This window comes from Hevea brasiliensis, unplaced genomic scaffold (assembly GCF_030052815.1).
Source record: "Hevea brasiliensis isolate MT/VB/25A 57/8 unplaced genomic scaffold, ASM3005281v1 Scaf258, whole genome shotgun sequence".
Classification (NCBI taxonomy): domain Eukaryota; kingdom Viridiplantae; phylum Streptophyta; class Magnoliopsida; order Malpighiales; family Euphorbiaceae; genus Hevea; species Hevea brasiliensis.
Genome location: NW_026614760.1, coordinates 50630 through 63590, shown reverse-complemented (window position 1 = coordinate 63590; position 12961 = coordinate 50630). Strand labels below are relative to the sequence as shown.

The following is a 12961-nucleotide window of genomic DNA, read 5'->3' as shown; positions in this document are numbered from 1 at the left end:
AGACTAACAATCTTGTTTATATACAACTGTGCAAGTTTAGCAAAGTCATATGTAGTCTTCACAAGAAGGAAATGAGCAGATTTTGTCAATCTGTCACTATCACCTGATTGCATTGTAACCACCTCGTGTACTAGGTAAACCCACAACAAAGTCCATGGCAATATGCTCCCACTTCCACTCGGGAATAGGCAATGGCTGAAGTAACCCAGATGGTCTCTGATGTTCTGCCTTAACCTGCTGACAAGTCAAACATTTAGCAACAAAGTCTACAACATCCCTCTTCATGCCACCCCACCAATAATACTCCCTTAAATCACGGTACATCTTAGTTGAACCTGGGTGTACTGTGTAAGCAGAATGGTGTGCCTCCTCCATGATTTCTCTTCTCAACTCATCAACATTGGGGACACAAAGTCTAGTGCCATAATGAAGAACTCCATCATCATTCAACATGAATCCTTGAGCTTGGCCTTGATGAATATTATCTATAATCTCACACAGCTGAGAATCCCTCTTTTGAGCAGCCTTAATTCGATCAATCAAGATAGGCCTAACTCGAAAATGTGCTAAGAGTGATCCAGCTATGATTTCAAACTCTACTCCCTGATCTAGCAACTCATGTAATTCACCAATCAAAGGCCTCATTTTGGTAGATATATGGGCTAAACTACCAGAAGACTTCCTGCTTAGAGCATCAGCCACTACATTAGCTTTTCCAGGATGATACTGTATAGTGCAGTCATAATCCTTCAGCAATTCTACCCATCTCCTTTGCCTAAGACTAAGATCACGTTGGTCAAATATGTATTTGAGACTTTTGTGGTCAGTGAAGATTTCACAAGTCTCACCATATAGATAGTGCCTCCAGATTTTCAAAGCAAAAATTACTGCAGCCATTTCCAAATCATGAGTTGGATAATTTTGCTCGTGTCTTTTCAACTGACGAGAAGCATATGCAATAACCCGTCCATGCTGCATCAAAACACATCCTAAACCAATCCTAGAAGCATCACAATATACTACATAACCCCCTGATCCAGATGGAAGGGCTAACAGTCTTTGTCAGAGTTAAACGAGTCTTAAGCTCTGAAAACTTTTTCACAAGCCTCAGACCACTGAAATTTCACATTCTTCTGTGTCAACTTAGTTAAAGGTGCTGCAATACGAGAGAAGTCTTGAACAAACCGTCTATAATACCCTGCTAAACCCAAGAAACTACGAATCTCTGACACAGTTGTGGGTCTAGGCCAATGAAGCACTGCCTCAACTTTCTTCTTATCAATGCACACCCCATCCTTCGATACTGTATGGCCTAGGAAAGCCACACTATCTAACCAGAACTCACATTTTGAGAACTTGGCATATAGCTTGTGTTCTTGTAAGGTCTGAAGGACAATTCTCAAATGCTGTTCATGCTCCTCCATACTCTTTGAGTACACTAGAATGTCATCGATGAACACTATAACAAATTGATCTAAGAAAGGCTTAAAACTCTATTCATGAGATCCATAAAAGCGGCCGGAGCATTGGTAAGACCAAAAGACATTACAAGAAATTCATAGTGTCCATACCTAGTCCTAAAGGCTGTCTTGAGTATGTCTTCTTTCTTGACCCTCAATTGATGATACCCAGATCGAAGATCAATCTTGGAAAAATACTTTGCACCTTGAAGTTGGTCAAACAGGTCATCTATGCATGGAAGAGGATACTTATTACGCACAATTACCTTATTCAATTGCCTATAATCAATACACATTCTCAAAGACCCATTCTTTTTCCGTACAAATAACACAGGAGCATCCCATGGAGAAACACTAGGGCGAATAAACCCCTTATCTAGTAGGTCCTGTAGTTGCTCCTTCAACTCCTTAAGTTCTACGGGTGCCATACGAGAAGGTGGCATATATATGGACTCAGTTCCAGGAACTAAGTCTATACCAAACTCTACCTCTCACTCCGAGGGTAAACCTGATAAATCTTCTGGAAACACATCAGGAAACTCCTTAACTACTATAACATTCTCCAAACCTGCACCTTCTACTTGAACATCTCTAACATAAGCTAGATACCCTTTACACCTCTTTCGCAATAATCGTCTAGCACTCACTATGGAGATAAGATCACTAGAGGCTATACTGCGATCTCCCTGAAATTGAAATTCTGCCTCCCCAGGAATTTTAAAGAGTACAACTTTATTATGACAATCCAATGAAACGTGATAAGTGGCTAACGAATCCATGCCTAAAATCACATCAAACTCAAACATATCCAAAGAAATAAGATCTGCAGCTAATTCTCTATCTCCAATGTGAACTATACATCCCCTATACACCATATCAGTGTCTATTGCATCCCCCATAGGTGTTGATACAGATAAAGGACACTCTAACAAAGTAGGTGGTGTACTAAATATCGTGAAAAAGTATGGAGAAACAAAGGAATGGTTGTGCCCCAGTCTTAGCCTTAGGCATTTGTTCAGATGTCTGATTAATAGTTTGAGGTGGTACCTCCCCTGTTGGATCAAGGCTTGCACCATTAAGACCCTTGGCCTTAGTTCTCCTCTTACGTCTAATAGACCCAGGCACCTATTCATTTTAATAAACAAGCATTAAATTTGAAAATGTGAGCCATATTAAGACAGGCAAAAAAGTACGAAGGACGCAGATATCTGAAGTAATGATAAACTGAAAAGACGTTAAGGATCCTATACTCCGCAAGTTTACTAGACCTCAACCGAGCTCTGATACCAACTTTATCACGACCCAAAATTCTGAACCGTGACCGGCGCATAATTTAAGTATTCTTAAATCATGCAAGCCTTATCAGAGTATCTTGAATGAATATATTGTCACTTACTAATCCCAAAAATAGATAAAATTCAAATAAACAAAATGCTGAATAAACATCATAAATATCCCATAAGTAAACTGCGGAGTCTCTACAGATTTCAATAAAAACTTAAACTGTTCAATAAACCAAACTAATTATTAGCCCGAGAAAACACGAGTTCGGGCATACCATGAGAACAAATCAAAGTTGTCCCTCTCCAGAAAATGGACTGAATATTTGGATCACCACAGATTCTCTTGATCGAAATAGATAATGCATGAGAAAACGTGGTTTGAGCTAGATGCTCAGTGAATGATAATTATAGCACACAATGGAATAGGAACAGGCAGACGCTTGATTAATTTCACAATAAATTTTCTATTCAATAAAATCATGCTCATACTGTCAAAATCATTAATAAAATAATTTCATAAAACATATATATAAAATAAATTTATTCAATAAAAATTTTATGGTACAGTGCACCAGGGTGATGATACCCCACATCACCAAAGGCCAGATGGTAAGCGCGCTACCGGATATTTGATACCTTCCTCCTCCTTCACAGATATCAATGCATATGATACTAATGCAAGCCATAAACTGCAATGATGCATAACTCGATAATGCAACCTAATACCGTGATAGTCCACACGGCGGGGCCAGATAACAGAAACAGATACTGGGCACAGGTACCAATTCAAAATAGAATATCAATTTGTACAAATCAATCAATATCAATAAAAAATTTCAGATAGCAAATAATAACTGATAGTGCAATTCCAATAGTGTATTTCAATAGTTTCAGAGAGTCAATAAAATCAAATCAATCTCAAATCAATTCAATAAAATCAAATCAATCTCAAATCAATTCAGTAACACATTGATAAATTTTATAGTCAAATATCAATCAATATAAATATATTAAAGGCCTGTTCCCAGAATCCTAATGGGTCTAATGCAGAGATAGTTGGCAAAATCAATTATTTAATCAAAATCGAGATAAAATTTAATAATAAAATAAAACTCTAGAAAATCACATATAAAATCATTGTTAAAATATTGATTTAAAATTTCATTTAATAACAAACTTAATGCTAAGAAATTTTTAAAGGGACAAAAACGGTGCCATGTACTATAATTACCACTCACCTGGAACCTCCAAGACAATAGTTATTTTCAATGGAAGAGAGACAATTTCAATTGGCTGATTGAATATTCGAATCTCCTGCACACCCAAAGTATTAAAGAGAAATATTAAATAACAGTAAAATAAAATGATTTTTAATATATATATATATATATATATATATACATATATATATATATATATATATATATATATATATATATATATATATATATATATATATATATATATATATATATATATATATAGGAATGATCAGGGGGACGAGTTCAGTGGACAGAATTCGATGAACAGGGTGACGAAGGTTTATATATATATATAATCTAAATTGAAGGTTATTATCTCACAGTAATCATGATCAACCCAATTCAATACCAATGATCAAAGGAAAAAAAATAAATTTCTAGAGTAGTTGTAACAAATCGAGGAAAGAAAATAAAATCAAATTCACCCATTATTGAATAAAGAATGATAATTTTTACCTTGAAAACAGAATCGAAGGTGATGAATAGAGAAGTAAAAATTTAGGGATTTTCTGCACACATCAGATTATAAATAGTAAATTTTTATATTTATATGTATATATATGTACATATATAATAATAATTTAAAAGATAATAAAAATACCTGTTGAGAGTATTTGATAGAAAAAGGAGGTGACAAACAGGTTTTGAGAGCAAAGTTTAGCAGAAGAGATGATTAGGGTATATATATATTTCAAGAGTTCTATTAGGTGTAGAATGGAAATAGAGTTATTATTGAACTGGGTTGTTCAGATTGCAGATATATATTTAATTTCAAAAATAATATATATATATATATATCTAAAAATAAATAAGCAGACCATCCAATAAAATATATATATATATATATTTTATAAATATATTAAATTATTGTTAGCTAATTAAAATAAAATAAAATATTAATAAATAATAATTGTATATGGGTTTTCACAAGCTTGCTCTTATTCAAATAGTTTAAATTGCATGCCAATTTAGAGGGACTGAAAATGAGGATCCTAATGTTCATCTGGAGAGTTTTCTCATGATTTGTGACACATTGAAGTTTAATGGAGCATCGGATGATGCCATTAGATTGAGACTCTTCTCATTCTCACTAAGGGATAGAGCAAGAGCATGGTTGAATTCTTTACCTATTGGGTCTATCACTACATGGGAGGATTTGGCAGAAAAGCTCATGGCAAAGTTTTTCCCTCTAGCTAAGATTGTGAAGCTAAAAAATGATATCCAAATGTTTACTTAGATGGATATGGAGACACTTTATGAAGCCTGGGATAGATTCAAGGATTTGGTGAGAAAGTGTCCACACCATGGACTACCTAAGTGGTTGTTGATTCAAAGTTTCTACAATGGGTTAAATGGTCATACTAGAAGCAATATAGACTCTGCAGCAGGAGGATCTCTATTGAGCAGATCAATTGATGATGGTAATGAATTGATGTAAGAGTTGGCAGATAATTGCTATCAATGGCTCAATGAGAGGAACACAACAAGTAGAGTTGCTGGAATTTATGAGGTTGACTCCATTACCACACTGAATGCCAAAATTGATTCCATTTCTAGAAGGCTTGACCAGATATTAGTGAATGCAGCTACCATTAGCACTAGAGCACCTGTATATGAGAACTATGCTGGGCCACATGCAATAAGGGACTGTTATATTGATGAGTCTTTTTTCCAACCAATGCAAGAGCAAGCTCAATATGTAGGCAATCCTAGAAGACAATAGAACAACCCATATTTTGACACTTATAATCCTTCTTGGAAGAATCACCCAAATTTTTTATGGGGAGGACAACAACAGTAGCTTAACTACTAGAACAGAGCGCCACGTAGTTTTTCACAATCAGAGAAGAAACAAAGTTTGGAAGATATTGTGGCAAATATGGCTAAGACAATTGAGAATTACATGAATGAGACTAGGATGAACTTTCAAAATCAAAGTTTGACATTACAAAATCAACAAGCTGCTCTAAAGAACTTAGAGGTGCAAATGGGGCAAATAGCTAGCATGCTATCTGAAAGGAATCCAGGTAATTTTCCTAGTAACATAAAGACTAACCCCAAAGAGCAGTGCAATGCAATTAATTTGAGAAGTGGGAAGCAATTGGAGGAACCGTAAAAGAAAGAGAAGGGAAAGAAAGTTGAAAAAAAGCTGTTGATGATAAGAAGAAGGAAGAAGGGAAGTTGAAAGGAGAAAGTCTTAGAGCCATTAAAGCCTTATATACCTCCTATACCATTTCCACAGAGACTCAAGCAACACCAAGAGGATAAAAATTTTTTGAAATTCTTGGAGGTGTTTAAAAAGTTGCATATCAGCTTATCTTTTACAGAAGCATTGGCATAGATGTCCAATTATGTCAAGTTTCTTAAGGAGAATTTGTCCAAGAAAAGAAGGTTAGAGGATTATGAGAAAGTGATGCTTAATAAGGAGTGCAGTGCCATTATCCTAAACAAATTGCCTTTGAAGTCTAAAGATCCAAGTAGTTTCACTATCCCTTATAAAATAGGCAATTGTGAATTTGATAAAGCATTGTGTGATCTTGGTGCAACTATTAATCTTATGCCTTATTCTGTTTCCAGGAAACTAGGACTAGGAGAGGTCAAACCCACTACTATTTCTCTATAATTAGCAGACCATTCTGTGATGATGCCAAGGTGCATAGTAGAGAATGTGCTCGTAAAAGTCAACAAATTCATCTTTCTTGTGGATTTTGTTGTATTAGACATGGTGGAGGAAAAAGAGGTACATCTAATTCTTGGGCGACCATTCCTTGCAACTAGTAAGGCTCTAATTGATGTTCATAAAGGTACACTGACTTGGGCATGAAGAGGTAAAATTTAATGTCTCTAGTACTCTAAATTTTCCATGGAAAATGATCAATGCTTTAGAATAGAAGTTATTGATGAGAGCTTGAGTAATTTGTTTAGTGAGCCTAAATTGAATGATTTTGATAAAGTTAGTGTTGAGAAGGATTTTACACAAATGATTGATATTGTTAAAAAAGTGCAAGATAAAATTGAGTTTAAGCAAGATGAATATAAAAAGCTTCAATCTCAGTTTAAGGTTCCAAAGGTTAAACTCAAATCTTTTTCTCCTAAACTTCAAATGAAATATTTTCAAGGTGGAATAGGAATGTTGAATAAAATAACAGGTGTTTTAACTATTGATGGAAAGAAATGAAAATATAAGTTCACTAGAACAGCTGTTAACAAGGAAGACAAATCTGTGTTTAAAACTCCATGAAGAGAGAGAAATGGTTAAACTAAAGACTTAAAATAGGCGCTTTTGGGAGGCAACCCAAGCAAAAAAATTTGATATCCTTTCTTTTTGTCATTTCTTTTAAGTTTTGTTCATATTGATTGCATATAATTTTAGTTGAAGTTTTTTCTCAAAGTTTGATTGTTATTTTCTTCTTTGATTATAGGTATATAAAAAGAAAAAGAAAAGACAAATGCTTGAGATTAACAAATAAAGGAATGGGATGCTAAATTTGGTGGAGCAAGAGAAAAAGGCATGCATCAAAAGGGAGTGATATTAATCTATTGATGTCTTGATTAAATTTATTGTGTGCGCGGCTAAATCTTTTTAGAGTTTTGTCTAGTTCTCTCTCTCTCTTACAATGAACGGTTATTTTTCTTCCTTTTTCTGTGCCTTGTTGCCAATTTAAACTTTCATCATAAGTCAACTTGTTGTCCTTAAATTGTCTTTTAGGCAATATACAATGCAAGGAAATATATGTAATAGTCTTTGTGGACAAATTACATTAACTATTTCTTGGGATACTTTATAGCTGTCATGTGTGTTTACTATTGGATGGGTGGGTGGGATAGTTTTCTGAGCGGTGTTTGGAAATTGATATTTGAGAAGCATGTTTTAAATTGTGGTTGCACTTGTGAGTAACAAAAACAGTTGTGTATGATATAACATAATGATAACAGTCTATGATTATCTATTTTTTTTTATGAAATAAATAAATATTTAAAGATATCATTAAAAATAAGATATACAATTAAATAATATATATATATATATATATATCAATTAAAGACATTAAATCAATCAGTTTAGGCCAGGTAAGTATTAATAATAATAAAAAAACTAGAGATTTTTTCTGAAAAAAAAGAAAAAGGATTGTTGTGGCCTTTACTTATTGTTTAAGAATTTTTGACAAAGCATTCTAAACAATTAAATTATTCACATGGCAAATTTTTTTGAATATATCACAGTATCCCTCCATTTAACTCATGGTTACTTTTCTTAATAATATTTTCTTAAAAAATTAGACCTGAATTCTTTCTTCCTTTGCGAGTGTAGTGATCCTTACTATTCCACTCAACACTTGTTGGTCATTCTGGCAAATTGACATCGTTTTTGTGTGTGTATATATATATATATATAAGTTAATTTTATATCATTTAGTTGGAAAGATACAAATTTTGCATTATCGTCTACATTGTTTTATTTTATCAGAATCATAAATTAACTAGTTAACTTTATTGATGAGATAGTTGATATGAAGATTTCCCCTCCTTCAGAAGAAAGTATCCACATACTCCATATCCATAAACAATTACTTTTGCGCCTGCCTATTTAAATAAGACCGCAATTGGACTTTCAACCCTATATCCATCAGCCATCCAATTTAGGTATCCCTGAGCAAAATATATACTAGCGTTCCCACTTCGGCTAAATGTTACAGAGTATGTAGCTTTCTCGTTCAGCCTACTGAAACTAATCCTATGAGGAGTTACCATAACATGTACTCCTTCAGGTGAAGAGATGTCAAGGGAGTAAACTGAGTTGGGCTTGCCAACATTTGTAATTGTTCTTGTATATGTCTGCGGAGTAGATCCCAATTCGAAAGAAAATGAAGGGTAATTCAGCTGAGCTTCAGGAATGCTTGAATCATTTGAGCACTTCACTGTGCGCTTCACTATAAATCCCACATGTTTGTCAGAATAACCAAGACCACATAAGTAAGGAACGTAATCATCGGGTTTGAAGTCATAAATAAGGCCTGGATTGCTTTTGATGGGTTCACATGGCCTGCACCAATGTCAAAGACATTAGCTGGAAGAAACTCTGTATGTTCAGAAATAGGCTTGCCTCCAAGGTTATATAAATAAGCGGTGGTCATGATGGCAGATTTTATAGCAGCAGATGACCAGTTTGGGTGCGCACTTTTGAGTAGAGCAGCAATGCCACTAAGATGAGGGCAGGACATTCAGGTACCAGAGATCATGCCAAACCTGTTAGTAGTATGGTCAACTGAAACTGGATAAGCAGCTAAAATGTTCACACCGGGGCCTATAATGTCAGGTTTCAAGATCCCAGGACTTGCAATGCTAGGACCTCTCGAGGAAAACCAGGCCACTTGAGGAGCAGCCGGTACACCAGTTACAGTTATTGTCGCAGTTGGCGACGATGTAGAGTTTATATAGGCTTTAATTGCCAAGCCTGCCTTGTAACTCGCGTGTTGCAGGAAGCACACGGTTATCAAGGTCAAGTGCAATAACAAAGCCTTCATTCTCATAATTCATTACAATCATGGTAGAGCCTCCGTTTCTTTTCACTTCTTTGCCTTTGGAAACAGTTTCTGGCCCTCCTTCCCACAACACTATCTTGCCTTTGACATCAACAACTCTCAATGATCCTTTTTGGCGGGATGCAGATGATGCATTACCATTTGCACCTGCATAAACAAGTGGCAGTAATGATGAAGGAAAATCTTTTGGCTGAAAAAGATATTCGCCATTTAGCTCTGTATTATTTCCCAGCAACACTGTTGCTCTTATTTCTCTGTCCAGAGTGCTTGCTCCTACAGTTAGAATCCATGGTGCCTCATTTGATAAAGATCTATAGGATTGCCCAGAATTTCCTGTTGAGCAGCTGAAGAATATCCCCTTTTGAATAGCAGCATACGCTCCAATTGCAACTACATCGTCATAGAAAGTATAAGAATCAAGACCAAGGGAAAGTGGAAGCACATCAACTCCATCATCGATGGCAGCGTCCGTTGCAGCCTGTATCTCACTCTCGCCGGCCTTAATACCTCTGGCAGAAACTTTGTACATTGCCAGGTGGGCTAATGGTGCCATGCCAATTGCAGTGCCATTGGCCTGCCCAAACAAAATGGCACCTTTCACAGGACTTCCAGCGGCTGTGCCAGCAGTGTGTGTCCCATGCTGATCCCTGTCCAACATGTCATTACCGGTGCCTTTCTCAAACCAATAAAAGCTTGTTGTTGCATAGTGTTGCATTGAACTCACATTTCCCTTTCCATTTTGCTGGCGGAGGAGGCATTCCTTGACCGCTAAATGAAGGGTGATCAGGAGCTATTCCACTGTCCTCGACTCCAATAATCACTCCTTTGCCATAATTCAAAGATTTCCAAAATCCTAAATTTTGCTGGAGACCCAAAAAGCTAGGTGTGTGGGGTCGTGTGCAGAGGCACCATCCTCTAAGGCCTGGCTAACACCAACTCTTCCCTCATTTCCATTGCCTTTGCTTCATCTGCTGTAACTTTTGCAGCAAACCCAATAACTACATGGCGATAGTAGTGAAGCAAACGTGGTTGGTTTGAGTTTAAAGTGTCAGCTGGCAAAAATGATCGATACCAGCTTTCTAAATCTTTGGACTCCGCGAACAATTCTCCTTCTTGTTGCTTTAAGAGGACAATGTAAGTCTCCAAGTCACTTTCTTCATTCACATATGCATTACCGGTTGAAGAAGTTACCAGTGGCTCAGCGATGGCTAGAGAGGAGCCAACCATAGAATTGAGGATAAAGAGGGACATAAACAACGTGGTCGGCAATATTTTGCATCTTCTGTTTTCCATATTGTTGGAAGGAATAGAAAATGCTGGAGCTTATGAGCTTCGACAGCCATATCCAAGTACATTTATAGCAAATTTGGACACAAAGAAAACACTGGTGTGTTGGTTAGATCTCTCTTTAACCCCGTCCATCGTGCTTAGTGGGACTCGCTAATAATGCAGTCAGTCCATGCCGAAGAAAAGCAGAAACTAAAATTTCAATGGAAGTATACTTGATGGATCCCTTTTGGTGACTTGTTTTGGATTGTGTGATTCTTGAAAAATATGTATCCTAATAAACCAATTGATGTTATGGTGTCACCATATAGTTTTATTTATTGTAGTTTTTATTTATTATGCTGTTATTATCCATATCTATTGATTGTTTATTTAAAATGTACTTTGATTTGGCCAGTTCTTTAAAATTAATTTGATTATTTAATCATATTATACTTGTAACCACTATATATATTCGATAAAAAAAAATCTTTAATTTAGCAAAATGAAAATTAAGTAATCCAATAGTTTTTAATTTTGAGCTACTGAACCTTTGTTTTTTGTTAGAAATGCAAATTCTTTGTTTAAGAGATTTGAGTCATGATTTTTCTCGCTTATAAATAACAAGCCTAGAGACTCAAGCTCCCTCAGGTTAGGTACCCAATTGCATGGTGGGCAAATGGAAATATTATTTGCAGAAATCTTTGTTCACGCTTAAATCATAGGTTTATTTCAACCATTTATTTCTGAAGAATTTATCATTGCCGATGAACGGATGTGGTTCAAAGATAGAACAATCAATCCCCTGATCCCTTCCCACCTACCACTAGTCTCTGAAAAACGAGAGCCTAGTCTTGTAATTGCCTCTTGTTACAGAGATGATAGTATTTGTTAATGGTGACTTGGATTCTTAGTACTAAAGAATTCTAGAATTACTTACCATGAAGATCTGAAAGCGTCAAAAGTTGGTCTTGATTTATATCCTTGGAAATAAAAACAAAATATATTAAAGAATTACAATTTGTGCCAGTTGCAATTCAAATTTAATTTAAATTATTTTTTAATACTCTCTAACTAATACATTTAAAAAAATATTTTTTTAATAGCAATTCCAATCTTAATGCCAAATAGGCATTACATCTTTTGTAAAATTTTGGGTGTAATTGGATAGAGGGTTTTAAGTGATTAGTGAGCGAGAAAAATATTTAATGTTTATAATTATTTTTCTTATAATATAAGATTTATATGTGAAGTAGACTTACGTTGAACCACTTCAAATTTGGTGTCTTTGTATTTTGAATTATATTTTCTTAACCGTATTTATACCAAAAGAAGAATGAGAGAGAAATTGGAGAGATAAAGTAGCCAATCCATAGTCATCAGCACTTTTCCACTTTCATTTTCTAGCATTCTCGTTTGCCATGAAGGATCGGCCGTATCCATGGAAAAATCTATCTTACTCAGGTTAAATTCTACCGTGTCTTAATTTTGGATTGTTTTGTTTCATTTTAGTCATTCACCCTAGATGTTATTATTTAGGCATTCTTCTTGTATATAAATATCCTTATGCGTACATGTAAGGTGATGATGTAAAATACAAAATTCTTGTTTTCCTAGTTTATTGTGTTCTCATAAGAGGGAGACAAAGAGAAGAGAAGGTGAGAGAGTGGGAGAGAGAAATGGTGGAGTGAAAAGAGTGTTTGAGAGATAGCAAAGAGAGGGTAAAAGAGAGACCGAGAAGAAAGGGTAAGATAGAGAAAGAGAAAGGGAGAGAGAAATGGTATAGGAGAGAAAAGAGAGGAAGAGAGAAATGGTGAGAAAGAAAAGGAGAAATTATATTATAAAATTATTATTATATTGCACCGAATGATAAGTCAATAAGAATTCTACGTATATACAAATTTAACTATTAAATTTCGAAGAAAATAAAAACTGTTTGATGCTTATTTGGTAATTAAAATTTTGTAGGGTCTATTTGTGTACACATATTTGCTCTTTATTGGCTTACCATTCGATTTAAGATATCATATATGGAATTACTGCTATATTGTATAATTATTTGAAATAAAAGAATATGAGAGAGAGAAAAATAGAAAGTAGATACTGTGGTTTCATGGAAATGAAAATTTTGAAAGTTTATGGATATT

General features: G+C 35.0%; 1 non-coding gene and 1 pseudogene across 1 annotated transcript; both read right to left on the bottom strand.

Moving 5' to 3' along the window:
* Positions 1–5209: 5209 nt before the first annotated feature.
* LOC131176846 (small nucleolar RNA R71) lies at positions 5210–5316 on the bottom strand. The gene has a single exon (XR_009146700.1). It is a non-coding gene; the product is annotated as a small nucleolar RNA R71 (small nucleolar RNA).
* A 3200-nt stretch (positions 5317–8516) lies between these two features.
* On the bottom strand, positions 8517–10852 carry LOC110635883 (subtilisin-like protease 4; annotated as a pseudogene).
* Positions 10853–12961: the final 2109 nt, after the last annotated feature.